The sequence below is a fragment of the Rhinolophus sinicus genome, linkage group LG09, assembly GCF_036562045.2.
Source record: "Rhinolophus sinicus isolate RSC01 linkage group LG09, ASM3656204v1, whole genome shotgun sequence".
In the NCBI taxonomy this organism is placed as follows: domain Eukaryota; kingdom Metazoa; phylum Chordata; class Mammalia; order Chiroptera; family Rhinolophidae; genus Rhinolophus; species Rhinolophus sinicus.
Window position 1 is genome coordinate 65,511,189 of NC_133758.1, and position 13,826 is coordinate 65,525,014.

The following is a 13,826-nucleotide window of genomic DNA, read 5'->3' on the forward strand; positions in this document are numbered from 1 at the left end:
AGGAGATGAGCAGAGCACACAGTTTCCCTACGTGGTAGTGTAGCTCCTGTGTTCCCAGCCTGAGGCGGCCTCCTAGGACTCAGACCAATTGAATCGGACAATTGGTAGCTGCATGGAAAGAGGATGACCAGGATTCTCTCAGCCGACTTGAGAATTGAGACCATGTGGTCACGCCGTCCTGACCCTGCCTGTCACACACCTGCTGACCCTCCCATCACACAGCCCCAGGCTGAGCGAACCCTGGCTGTTCACCGCCCACGCTCCCAGGGCACACACCAACAGTGCAGTACGTTGCTCATAAATGCCAAATACAATAATGCTGAGTAAGCTGAATAGTCCATCCGAATAGCTTGCGACTCATTAGCTCTCCTTTTTAAAAATGGCAGTATGTGTTGACGTTTTCAGTTTCAAAGGTAAGCAAGACACAGCCCTTAAGTCTCTGCAAATTGAGAGGAAGGCCAGGTACCTTGAAGTTCTTTCAAAGAATATCTAAACTTTCACCTTGGTGCCCAAAAGCCCAGTAATTCCCGGTCTTCTACGACCTCAGGTCCGACACTCCAGCTGTCTCACTCTTCTCGGCTGGGCCAGTCTTGTGCTCATTCCCTCCCCTAAGCCCAGCACAGGGGTCGGCAGTTGGCTCTGGACAGACACTTCCTGGTGGATTTGAACGCACAGGAAACCCCGTCGGTGCATGAGCGCTTTGTCCAGACCACAGGCCACGTGGCTGACGCCCTGATATCCATCATTAAGATCATTAAACGCTGTCTTTGTCCTGCTGTCCAAACACCTACCAGTGACCAGCAAAGAATTTATGAGGCATTTGGTGATGCTATCAAACTTCTCCAAACTCTAATAAGATTCCAAGATATTCGCTTTCCTTGTTTTCCTACCTGTGATTGTTCCTTCAATGTCACCTTTACTGATTTTTCTCGCTTCTTCTAGTGGGTGCCGGATTGGGTCATGAAACGGGACAGTCTCCATCCCTGGGTTTGTATTGTAGTGTCCAGAGAACGTTTCCTAGGAGTGTGCGATTACTGCGCCACGTCCGCGAGCTCATTTACTCATTAAACATCTGTCAAGCTCTCGCTAAGCGCCCGTTACTGTGCACTGGAACTACACTGGCTAAGACGTCGCATTCATGGGACTTTTCTCAAACCTCGCTGTCGCGCATGAGAGGGTTCCCCCTTCTTCACAACCCTGGGCCTGAGACATGGGAGCCGGCTCTGCTTCTTTCTCCAGATTACAAACACCAGCTTTGGTTTCCTCCCTCACAAAGTCATGAGACCTCGCACTTTAATCCCTGCTACCTGATCTACCCTGTTTCCCTGAAAATAAGACTGGGTCTTACATTAATTTTTGCTCCAAAAGATGTATTAGGGCAGAAGTTCAGGGATGTGTTATTTTTTTTCATGTACAACAATCTACATTTATTCAAATACCATCACGTCATCTTCTTCTGGAACTTTGTCATAATGTACTAAATGTGTCAGTCTGGCTGAGGATCTTAACTGGGGCTTATTTTCCGGGTAGGTCTTACTTTTGGGGAAACTCGGTAGGAATGGTCCTCATCCTGCCAAGGAAAACGTTTTGATTCTTCTTGTCTCTGATCTACCTACTTCCCTTTATCCCAGCTTGCCTGCACTCCTGAAGCATTTGACCTCCACTGACCTCACAATGTTACCACCCCTGTTTGTCTCCGCCACCCAAGTCTCTCTCTCTCTCTCTCTCTCTCACACACACACACACACACACACACACGAATAATGAATATCTGTTGTACGTAATATCACATCCCCATGCCGCTGCTTGGCTTTCAAAACCCTTCATGTCTTTACAAATACTTGTTATCTTCTGCTTCCTTCAGACTTGTCTCCTCACTGTCCCATCCCTCACTTGTCTCCTCACCCTCCCATCACACCTCTCACTCTGCTCACCCCTTACAACCTCCTTCTCCTGGAACACCCTCCCATCACTGTTTGCCCTCAGCTCCCGCTTCCCTCAAGGCACAGCTCAGGTCCCACCGCTCCAACAAAGACCTGTCCACCAGTTCACTCCTCTGCACTCACCTATTCAGCTCACCTAATTCATTTAGTGTAAAAATGATGTCATTTAGCCCTCAGTTTCCCCCACTAACAGGTAAATTCTCTGTCAACCTTCTCAGTATTTGGGATGCACACAAGGGCCTTAGACATAAGTCACCGAGCAAATGAGCGAGAGCCTGTGTCATCAGTTAGCTCAGAGAAGTCCAGAAATTGTAACCTGAGCATCAGCATTGACTGAAATCTGAAATTAAAAATATGAAGAAAATGCAGAATGCTCTTGTGACGTTAAAGAAGGAAAAGTTTACTTAAACAGGACTCCAAAGTATATGGCCAAAACTTTTGACTACAAAACTTTTTACTTTACACAAAGTTAGGCACATGATAGAATTGCTGAGGATAACGGCTGAAACTCACAAAGGATAATTATCTAGAAGATGTAAGACACACATTCAAGTCAACAAGAAACTAATAATTACTAAAACCGTAATATAATTTTAATAATTTAATTGTTTATAATTTTCATATTTATAACATTAATAAATTACTGTTAATAGTAAATATAATGTTAACTAATCTTTGTTGCATGTCCGTTATTTGCCAGACACTCTCCTAAATGTTCTACATTAATTAATTCATTTAATCTTTATAAACCTATGAGGTAGTTCCTGTTTTCACTTTTTGAAGATACAGGAGCGAAGGCACAGTGATATGAGGAAACTTACTCCCATTCACACAGCCAAAATTGGCAGGCCAGGCAGTAGCCCAGGCAGCCTGACTCACGTGTACGTTAATGCTCTGCTTTCCGACCCCCTTTTTGCTTTTACCTAAAGGACATGAATATGCAAGTCTCTGGAGATACTTCAGTGGATACCAGGGATAAAAAGAGACCTTCAGTGTCCCAATAATCAGATCAGTGCCAATAATCACATAACCCAATGAGGTTCTGCTTGGTAGCCACCAGGTTGCTAAAAATTAAAATGTGGGACAGCCCAGCCCTGGAAGTATTCAGTGAAAACATATGTGTATTCCCTGTGTCCGGAAAGCCGGGAATTGCATTCCCAGGGAAATGCTTACTCTGGGCATGAAGAGAGCCTCTGAGGTGTCTGTCACAGCCCTGCGGGTGACAGCAGGAGGGGGCAGCAGCTGGGGACGGATGACTACAACACAGAGGCTGCAGGCTGTGGAGCGGTGAGTAGCAGAGAGGAGTGAACTCGCTGTACAGACATGTGCAGGGAGCACAGACAGGACGGCAAGCCATCCGTATAGGTGTAAAAACACCTTAGCCACAGACAGCACCCTATAGCTTTCTCAGATACACAGGCTGGAAGAACATACATCACACACCTTAGACTGAGCGTCCATGGGGGAACTGGAATGGAGAATGAAGGGGAAAAAGGATAAAATAAATAACAAATATATAAAACTAACATGACTGGCACAGATTCATGATGATAGTGTGACCTGCACTGAGACATCTCACAGAAAAATACGAGAACTAAGGTTAAAAAACACAGGCAAAAAAGAGAAAAGAAAAATCAGAAACTACATACCATGGAGATGCTCAGAGAGCACTAATTTCAGGACAGCCCATGGAAAGCTGTGAGGTGTAATTTTTGACAACCCATAACCCTTCAATCTCACAGAGTGGTTTCAACTAGTCAATTTAGATCGGGATAACCTAGAGAAATTTACTCATTTTCTTCAGTGGTTGTGGAAAATGTGACATTCTCCTTCCTCAGGGAGAACCCATGCACACTGGCTGCCAGCTGACACCTAGCTGGCCCTGGCCATTTTGCACTGGTCTTGGGGTGACCCTCCCCCTCGAGGCAGTGTTCTTCTCCAAGATGATTGAAGCAAACCTGGAATGAGGATGCCGCTGCATTTAAGAGCGCTGGGTCCAGGCACTGATACAAGCCCTCGGGGAACTCAGTGATATGAAAATGAAAGCAGACAGGAGAATTTAGTTTCTAGCCAAGACATTTTCCAAACCATAAGCTACCACATCCTTCAGACAGACATGTTAGCACGTTGTTCATAATCATTTTGATTGTTTAAAACCATGAAACATGAAAATATTTAAAAATTATTTAAAAGAAAGGTGAAGCATAGTGGGGTGGTGCAGACATAGGGCAAGTTCCAAGTATCCCCCAAAGAATTTTACTTTGGATGCATCCTTAGATTTACTAAGGGTCGTGTCCTTCATTTCTAGACAGAACCAGAACCAATTACGTGTAAGAATCAGTACAATTCAGCCTTCGAGATCTACTGTAGTTGTGAGCACGTACTTGGCACGTGTGTGTGTGCGGACATGTGTGTGCACATGGGCTCTCTCCAAATCTGTGTTCACATTTTTCTTAGGGGGGATTTTTGAGCATTGCCTTTACACTGGCCTGAAATAAGTTCGCTGGACTAAGGACCTCGTGTCGTGTTCAGGCTGGTTAACAAAGCAAGGGGTTAGGCGTGCCTTCATAACACTCTTAGGAATTAATGTTTTTGTCCAGGAACCAACCCCAAATAGAATTTTCCTAGAGCAGTATCACGTCAGGAGGAAGCAAGCAACATGTATTACTGTAGAATCAAAATAAAAATGGTTAAGTTCCATTTTTCATTCTGCTACACCTGTTATTTCAATATCTCTAGTACTGGTTTAATTCAAATCACAAATTACTGGTATAGAATTGGAAGAGACCAAAAATACCACCCAGTCCTTTCATTTCAGACTGTGGAAATGGGGACCCTGCAAAGAGCTGTCACTTACCTAAAGCTAGAAAACACGTTAAAAATACAGTTGGAAAAACAGGTTTCCTGCCTTGCGTTTCAGGGCCCTTTCATTCATTATGCTTAGTCCGCTGTTAATAGACATCACTTACAGAGAGAGGCTCCATACAAAGGAAAAGGACATGTGTAACATACCTCCAATGGCCAGGAGGGGGCGCTAGAATTTAGGGTAGGAAGCTAAATACTGTACTTTTTAAACAGGAAGCACAGAATTGAAAACAAATAGGGAGTATTACAACATTACATTTTGCATTCAAATGCAAACCAAATGAGGACAGAAATTAGTCCCTGAATCACAACAGCCAAACAGGTCACTTAGGGCACAGGGTCTGGAGACTGGCTGACTGGGGGCAAACCCTTGGTGTGTTCTTTATTAGCTCGGCAACCTCAGCAGCACACATAGCCTCCCTTAGCCTCTGTGTTATCTGCAACATGAGGGTGAGTAATGCCTACTTTATGCTTGCAACGAAGGGATAAATATGTACAGTGTTGGAATTCAATAAAGGGTATTTGTTATAATTTAATGGATCAGTGATTTCTGTTATGAACTTAAAAAACTGGTCTTTTATAGACGGCAATCAGCTATTAACTCAAAAGTGCTAGAGGAAATTTCTACTACTTTCTGAGGGCCACCACTATTGAGTGAATGAATGCTTTTCAGGAGTATCTTGCGCTCTTTGCTTCCCGGAACGTGGTAGTTATTCTTTAATTTCTTTCAATCGTTCTGAAATTTTTTCCATTCACTTTATAGTTTAAGAAGGAATTATATATATGTTGAATGCTTTTTTAAAATTTTTTAGACTTGGGTTTGAGTCCAGGCTTTATTACCTACTTCTCAAGCAATCCTGAACAGGCGAAACTGTATACGATTCCAATTATCTCCTCTGTCAGATGTGATTGATGATAACTACTGTGAGTATCATAGAAGTGTAAAATTTTCTTAGAATTGTGGTACTTAAGACTGACTGAGATAGAATTTATTTTAAAAACAAGTTGGCATAATCCCTGGTGTAATGCCGTCGGTGTGTGAACAAAGGAGACATTGAGGCCGAAAAGGAACAACGGAGCCATGGATAGGGGTTCATACCACTATATTCTCAATGGCGACCAGTCGGGACACAAGAAGCAAACATCTGCCAATATCCCAACCAGGGTCTTCCTGCACCACAGTCTCGCAGAAGCCAGTCGAGACACAGGAAGCAGGATCCACGGGATCCGAACCATCACCCATGCTTGCTAATGTAGCCAGGGAAGTTATATACAAAACAATAGTCGCAAATGGCCAACTGGTTACAGCTGATGGCCACTTAATAACTGAGCGTGAGGCTGAGAGCCTGGAAACTGCTCTTCTAGCCCCTTCCCAACACCTGGCATGACTCATCCAGAGGAAACATTATTATTCCCATTTACAGCAGTTTTCCCAATGACACACATCCTACAAGTGGCAGTGCTTGGACTTGAGCTGTCATTCTGGCCTTACCAAGTGATAATATCCCTCAGAGTTACAAGGTCTCACGTCAAACTCTCCCAAGTGCTCCTTTTCGGCAGCTCCGCCCTGAGAAAGACCATCTGCCCTCAGAGCACTGTTTATCGGGGTACATTGTTGGCTGCCCAGAAAGCTGGGCTCTCAGGCTGAGCCCCATGACTGGACCATTCACCAGGAAAGAAAATCTGGAAGGTCTGGCAGCCACATGGAGTGGGTCTGAACTGACAGTTCCTGAAAGACCGCATGTACCTGGCAGCCACAGAGCCTGTGGGAAAACAGGCAAGAGGTGAAGCTTTGGTGGAGGTCTCTGGGCTGCGCTCACTTCCCGGGACATTGTGCCTGGCCCAGTCCGGCCACTGGACTCGCAGGAGATGCTGCTGCTTTCTGGGAAGGTGTGGGGAGGTATAGGGTAGCGCAGGGCTCAGGAACAGGGACTGGGCCCCTTTGTCCACCTATCCGGCCTTCCTGTCTTCCACTGTCAATTCCTGTTTCAGTGCAGTTTGATGAGTCATGATTTGCATAAGAGTCACTGATTCCCATTTGTGCCAGGCCAGACTGACTGCACAAAAATTCTGTTCACCGACAGCTTCTTTTAATCTTCTACAGAAAGAATACGCACTATATAATTCAGTTTTGCTGACATCCTTATGAGAATATTCCAAAGCACACACGTGGGATGTTGTCCCCTGATTATATATGAAATGCCGACCGTTCCAGGCCTTTCTCCAAGTGCTTTTCATGCAGAGGTTTGTCCCTCATGAAGTTTGTTACAAACACTATTGACCTTCTTCACTGTGGTCACAAAACAATGTAGAGAGACAGACACTACTCAGAGGTCATGAAATCATAGGAAATTCTAATAATTCATGATTAGTAGATGAGTCCCGCATTGTTGCTAGGCTACATCTCATAGCTGAAATAGAAATATAAACAATAGTTTCTACGCTATAAAATTCTCCCCAAGGCAGCAACGTTTTTCACAGTTCTTCATCGTCACCATAATAATTCTAGATGTACATATATAATTAGACGAGATAGACATATATATTATTGTATTATATATTATACATTATTATGTATTTTATATATTATTATAAATGTATATTTATATGTTGTTACATAATTATTTATATGCTTATATTTTATCTTTTATATAATGTATTACAGTATATATATTTCTAACCTTCTTTTTCTATTTATATATTATCTATCATTCTATCTATCTATCATCTATCTATCTATCCATCTATCTATCTATCTATCTATCATCTATTTATACTATTGCACAATAATACTATATAACAAACACCTCAAAACGCAGTGGCTTAAAACAGCAACCACTGTAATTCTCACAAGTCCATGGGTCAGCTTGGCAGTTCTGTTGATCCCACCAGGCTCAGCTGACCTTGGCTGGGCTTGGTCACATGTGGTCAAGTGATGGGTGGCTGGGGCTGGCTGGTCAAGCAGGTCTTGGCTCAAATGAATCGCCTCTGTTCCATGTGGTATCTCAGGCTCCAGCAGGCTAGCCTGGACTTGTTCTCAGGACAATGGTGAGGATCTGAGAGAGCTAGGCCTCTTGAGGTGTAGACTCAGAACTAGAACCCCAAAGTTCCTCCCATATTCAAAAATGAGGACATAAACTATACCTCTTGACTGAGGAGGTACAGTGAATTCACATTGCAAGGAGTGACTTCTAGTTCTGAAAATTTTTCAGTGAGCACATTTGTCTCTGTGTCTCTTATTGAGTGTGTTAAACTAAAAAAAAATTAACTTCCATGGCAGAAAGCAAGGTTTTATTCAGCCTAAAATACTGGCCAAAAGACTACTCTTGGGACATGGAGTCTAAACCACCACCAGCTAGGTAGAAAAGACAACATGTCCATCATCCAGAGTTTTGCAAGCATTTTTATATATTAAGTAGGAGGAAGCGGGGAAAAGGAGGTGGTGTGAAAGAATTTACATGAACTATAAGCAAAGGGGTGGAAAGCTGGAGCAGGCCAGCTCTGGGATAGCAGGGTCCACATAAAGAAGTGTCCACTGCTGTGAATTAGCTGGGGTAGCAGTCCGGAGAGCCCACCTATGAACAAGCAGAGGCTCCTGGAGTTGGATGGTGCTTGGTGGAGATAAGATGTGGAAACAGCCACCTGGAAATTTATCTGAAATTCCAGCAGGCAAAACAGGGATGTGAGAAATTTTTGTTAACTGCGTAGCAGCCATTAACAGACCAATAGTTCTTTTCTTTCTTTCATTCTCTGGCCTCTGGAATTTAATTTAGAATATCTCAGAAGTTTCTCTTTGTCAAATGCAACTATAACCCCTGAATCTGGACTCTGAGCATGGAGAGAATCCTGGTGGCTTTTATTTTCCCTTTATTCTCTCGCTGCTTGGCCCCAAAGGCGGACCCAGTTGCAGGAAATACACAGCACAGCAAGAATACTAAAGTCACACTTAGCTGGCAGGAGGGGGGACCCCTATGAGTTGGAAAGTGTTGTAGAGCTTGCGGAGTGGAGAGAGAGTAAGAAAACATCTCATACAAGGGTGTTTGCACTGGGGTTACCCCAAGCTGCCCATAGATAAACACGACCCTAAAGAGCCTGTCAAAGGCTATGCAAACTGAGCTATGAACAGACCACAGCCCTGGTCCTAGACCAGCCACTGGGTGGCGCCCACACAGGACAGATCTGAGCAGCACTGCAAAGACTGAAAACTTCATTGGTTGGGATTGCCCACCAAAGGCAGGCACGAACTTGAGACCCTAACTGGGTAAATTGCCTGCTAACAATAAAAAGAAAAAAAGAAAGAAAAAAATCAACTTTCCCCATAATATTTAAACAATGCCTGGAGCCTCATTATATAATACTCAAAATGTGCAGACTACAATCCAAAATAACTCAAAATATGGAGAATCAGGAAAATCTCAACATCTCAATATGTAAAAGCCAATGAACAGATGTCAATCCTGAAATGACACAGATGTTGAAATAACAAAGAATTTAATGTAGTCTTGATGACAATGGGAATCAATGGAAAGAGAGGTAGAAAGATGGAGGCAGACTGTAAAATAGATGAGAGATATAAATAGATAATTAGAGAAAGAAAGGTAGTAGAGAGAGGCAGGTAGCCATAGAGAGACAGAAACATAGAGGCAGGTATTGAGGGACAGATAAGAGAGACGGAGAGACAGGAATAGAGATAAGGAGACAATAGACAGAGGAGAGATAAAGAAAAACAGAGGAGAAGGAGAAAGGGCTGGACAGGGAGACAGAGAGAAAAACACAGAGGGATGGATAGCAACAGGAAGCAGACAAAATCAGAATTGTGGACATAAAGATGGAGAGATAGAGGGATAAAAAGAGTGGAGAAAGTGATGGGGGAGATAAAGGAATAGAATCGCAGAGAGAGAAAAAGAGCCCGTGCAAGTGATAGAGCTATAGCTCAATTATGATAGTTTTCTAAATCCCATATGTCAGTAGAGGTTGCACAATCGTCATTTTCTAATTTTAAAATTTCTCCTGTATTTGTTGGCTATATAAATTCCATTAAGAAGGACTTTTGTTCATCAGCTGTGGTACAGAAATGGCAAGGTAAATGTTTGGCTCTTTTATTATTTCTTTTCAGAAGAATGAGATAGTACCTTAGCACCTGCTCTTTTTTTTTTAGTGAAGTTGTGTTTTCATACATTATGTTTTGAAAATTTTTGTGTAGGAATTATTCTTTTGGTACGCACATTGGACTCTATGGCTGGTGACAGCCACTGCAAGTTGGCTTCTGTGTCTTTTGGCATAACCGCCGGACACTCTGACAGCTTCTTTGTGAGACAAACGTCACAAGTTTATCTTGTACATCTCCTGCCCAGTCCTGGATTCAGCCATTTCCAAACTAAGTTCTGGTAGTTTTAGTAAAAATAGTATTTGATACCACAATACAGATACTAAGAGTAGTCACTACTTCTGAATTGTTATTGCTTTCTAGCTTTTTCAATGGATAACTATATCTCTATATCTATATCTATATCTATATCTATATCTATATCTATATCTATGTCTATATCTATATATGTATATATATACATACCTCATTGCTGAATATCATTATGGTCACCTTCGAAGTACTCCTCTAGGGAAGCTATGCCCTGACAAAAGCACCTAGTCCACCCTTCATAACAGTTTTGGAATTCTTTTTCTGGAATGGTCTTCAGAGCTGTCTTAGTATTACCTTTGATGTCTTGAATGGCATGAAAATGTCTTCCTTTCAATATTCCCTATATCTTCGGGTAATGAAAGAGTCATTGGGGGCCAGATCAGGTGAGTGGGGAGGGTGTTCCAATACAGTTATTTGTTTACTGGCTAAAAACTCCCTCACAGACAGTGCTGTGTGAGCTGGTGCATTGTCATGATGCAAGAGCCATGAATTGTTGGTGAAAAGTTCAGATCGTCTAACTTTTTCATGCAGACTTTTCAGCACTTCCAAATAGTAAACTTGGTTAACTGTTTGTCCAGTTGTACAAATTCATAATGAATAATTCCTCTGATATCAAAAAAGGTAGTAAATTGATGCAACAAGTTCAAGAACTTAATTTTCAGACCTCGTGTGTGTGTGTTTTAGTATATGTACTGCTGAAGTGAGCAGGTATGTGTGTATTTTAGAAAAAATGAATTCAAATTATAGATCATAGAGTTTTAACTAAACTCTCAAAAATTTGTATTTGCATTTGTCCCTTATAGAAAAATGTTGATTCTTAACAGTATCAACATAAATTTATAATAATTTACATATAAACAACGTTATAATTACTACTAACAATGCTAGGCCCAAAGGATGAAATGCAATTTAAGATTTTAATTTTCTTTCTCTTTTTTTTTCCTCTTTCTCTCTTTCATTCTTCCCTCACTCCCACCTCCTATAGTACATTCTGTTCCATGAATATAATCTTGTGCCAATATTCCACTCTTTTCATTACTGTAGCTTTCTACCGTGTTTCCGCAATAATAAGACCAGGTCTTATATTAATTTTTGCTCCAAAAGGTGCATTAGGGCTTATGTTCAGGGAATGTCATCCTGAAAAATCATGTTAGGGCTTATTTACCGGTTAGGTCTTATTTTTGGGAAAACACGGTAGTTCTTTTAACATTCTGGTGAAGTGGTTTTCTCTGATTAGTTTTTTTGTTTTAAGAATTTTCTTTCCACTCTAGTGTGATGGCCATTTTCTCTTTTCTTATTTTTAAACTGTGAGACTTCTGCTCCAGCAAGGATTTTCTGGGATTCCCAGGCACTTGAGCTTTTCCGTGCATAACAGCCTGGAATTCTCTGCTTTCAGAGCTGCTCCTGTGGCAGCAGCACATCCCCTGCACATGTGGCTCCTAAGGCAAAGACAGAGCAGCTGGTATCCATCCCCTCCCTGACTACTGAGCTGTCTGTTATGACAGCAGAAAGTGAGTCACCTGAGAGAGAGGAGCCAAAACAGTGACCCAGAGGGGCATTTTTCTACATCCACAGAACCTGAATATATTCACAAAAGTGCTGGGTGACAATCTGTATATGCACGGCTGAAATCTACCGTGACTTTACTATACTTGTTTGATCACCTATCCATCCGTCTATGAATCCGAGTAAAGAGCAAATATGAGTCCACTTCCTGAGGGTGAGGCTGCCAAATAAAAGACAGGCTGCCCAAGTTAATCTGAATTTCATTTCTTCATATGAACAGAATCACACTGTGTGTATTCTCTGTTAACTTTTTCAGTAGTTTGTCAGATTTAATTATACTGTTTGTAGCTTATTAACTCACATTGCTGTACAGTGTTACACTACATACACGCACCACCCTTTCCTTTCAAGTATTAAATGACATGGATCTTTCCAATTTGGGGGAGATTCTGAATAATGCTACCATGAACTGACTGGAAATTCTTGTCCTTGTGTCCTGGTGACACTTGCACACATTTCTGTTGGATTTATGCCTCGTAGTGGAAATGCTTAGTCACAGTGTGCTTGAACACCTTTCAGTATGTTTATTGCTCCTTTTTGTCAGTAACTGTTCATATCTTTAACTCTTTATTCCATTTTGTCTATTTTTAAAAATTCCTAAGACGTCTTTCTTTTTGAAAATTCAATGTATTTAAACAAACAATAAAACAAAACAAAACAAAAACAGTTCAACTCCCACCCCCACCCCCACTTCTGGTAACCAACAATCCGTTCTCTATATCTAGGGGCTTGTTTTCAATTTTTTTTTTAGATTCCACATTTACATATAAGATAGATCATATGGTATTTGTCTTTCTGTCCGACTTATTTCAGTCAGCATAGTGTCCTCAAGTCTATCCATGTTGTTGCAAATGGCAAGATTTCCTTCATTCTTTATGGCTGATTATTATCCCACTGTATATATGTATCATTTCTTCTTTATCCATTTGCCTATGAAGAGACACTCAGGTAGCTTCCATATCTTGGCTATTTTAAATAATGCTGCAATGAACTTGGAGGTGCATATATCTTTTCAAGTTAGTGTTTTCATTTTCTTTGGATAAACACCCAGAAGTGGAATTGCTGGATCATAGAGTAGTTCTATTTTTTATTTTTCGAGGAACCTCCATACTGTTATACATAGTGGAAACTCCTGCCAACAGGGCTCAAGGGTTCCCTTTCTTCCACATCCTCACCAACACTTGTTGTTTCTAGTCTTTTTGGCAATAACCATTCTAACAGGTGATATCCCATTGTGGTTTGATTTACATTTCCCTGAATTTCTGATAAACAACAAATAATTTTTAGGTTAAGTATGTCCTAAATATTGCATAGCACACAGCACTTTTTTCTTGTTTGTTTTTAGTAAACGTGGCAATGCAGCGTGACGCGTCCTTTTTTCCTTAATGACGAACAGAAATCCTCAAACAAATTGATCTGCCAAAAGTGCACACACACACACACACACACACAGCCATTTACCTTTGACAAGAGTCAAATGTAGACCAATATATATGATCCTAATTTCTTTCAATAAAGCGGGTTCAGTGCTTATCATATTTGCTGTTGGCTGCCTCAAAGATTACTTACAGATGTAAAAATGAGGGGGTTCAGGGTAAGAATAAAGACGTTGCATTGCCAGACAAGACCAAGGCAGAAGCATTAACATTCACACTCAGAATTTCAGGGAAATCAGCCTGACTCAGGACTGCTCACTCCATGGGAAAGGCAAGTCTCTCCTTCCCACTCCGTGAGCTCCGTGTTGGTAGTGAGTCTGCTGGTGGTTCTGTGCTCTCAGGGCTCCTGGTTTCTCTTCTGGAGAGCGCCTACTCTCAGCCTGCCACTGGAGGACACTCAAGAAGTGGGTTGGAACAGAGGCAGGGCCCCTCCCCTGGACTCCCCTATCACCACCCACTCTGCATAATTAGGTTGGTTGTCTTCTTAGAGGGATCCTCAGGTGCTTCCATGCCTGTAACATCTGTCCGAAAGCCCAGCTCTAAGTCACGGCCTCCTGTCCTAGGGATCACTTTCTTTTTGAGTAGGATTTCAGTTTT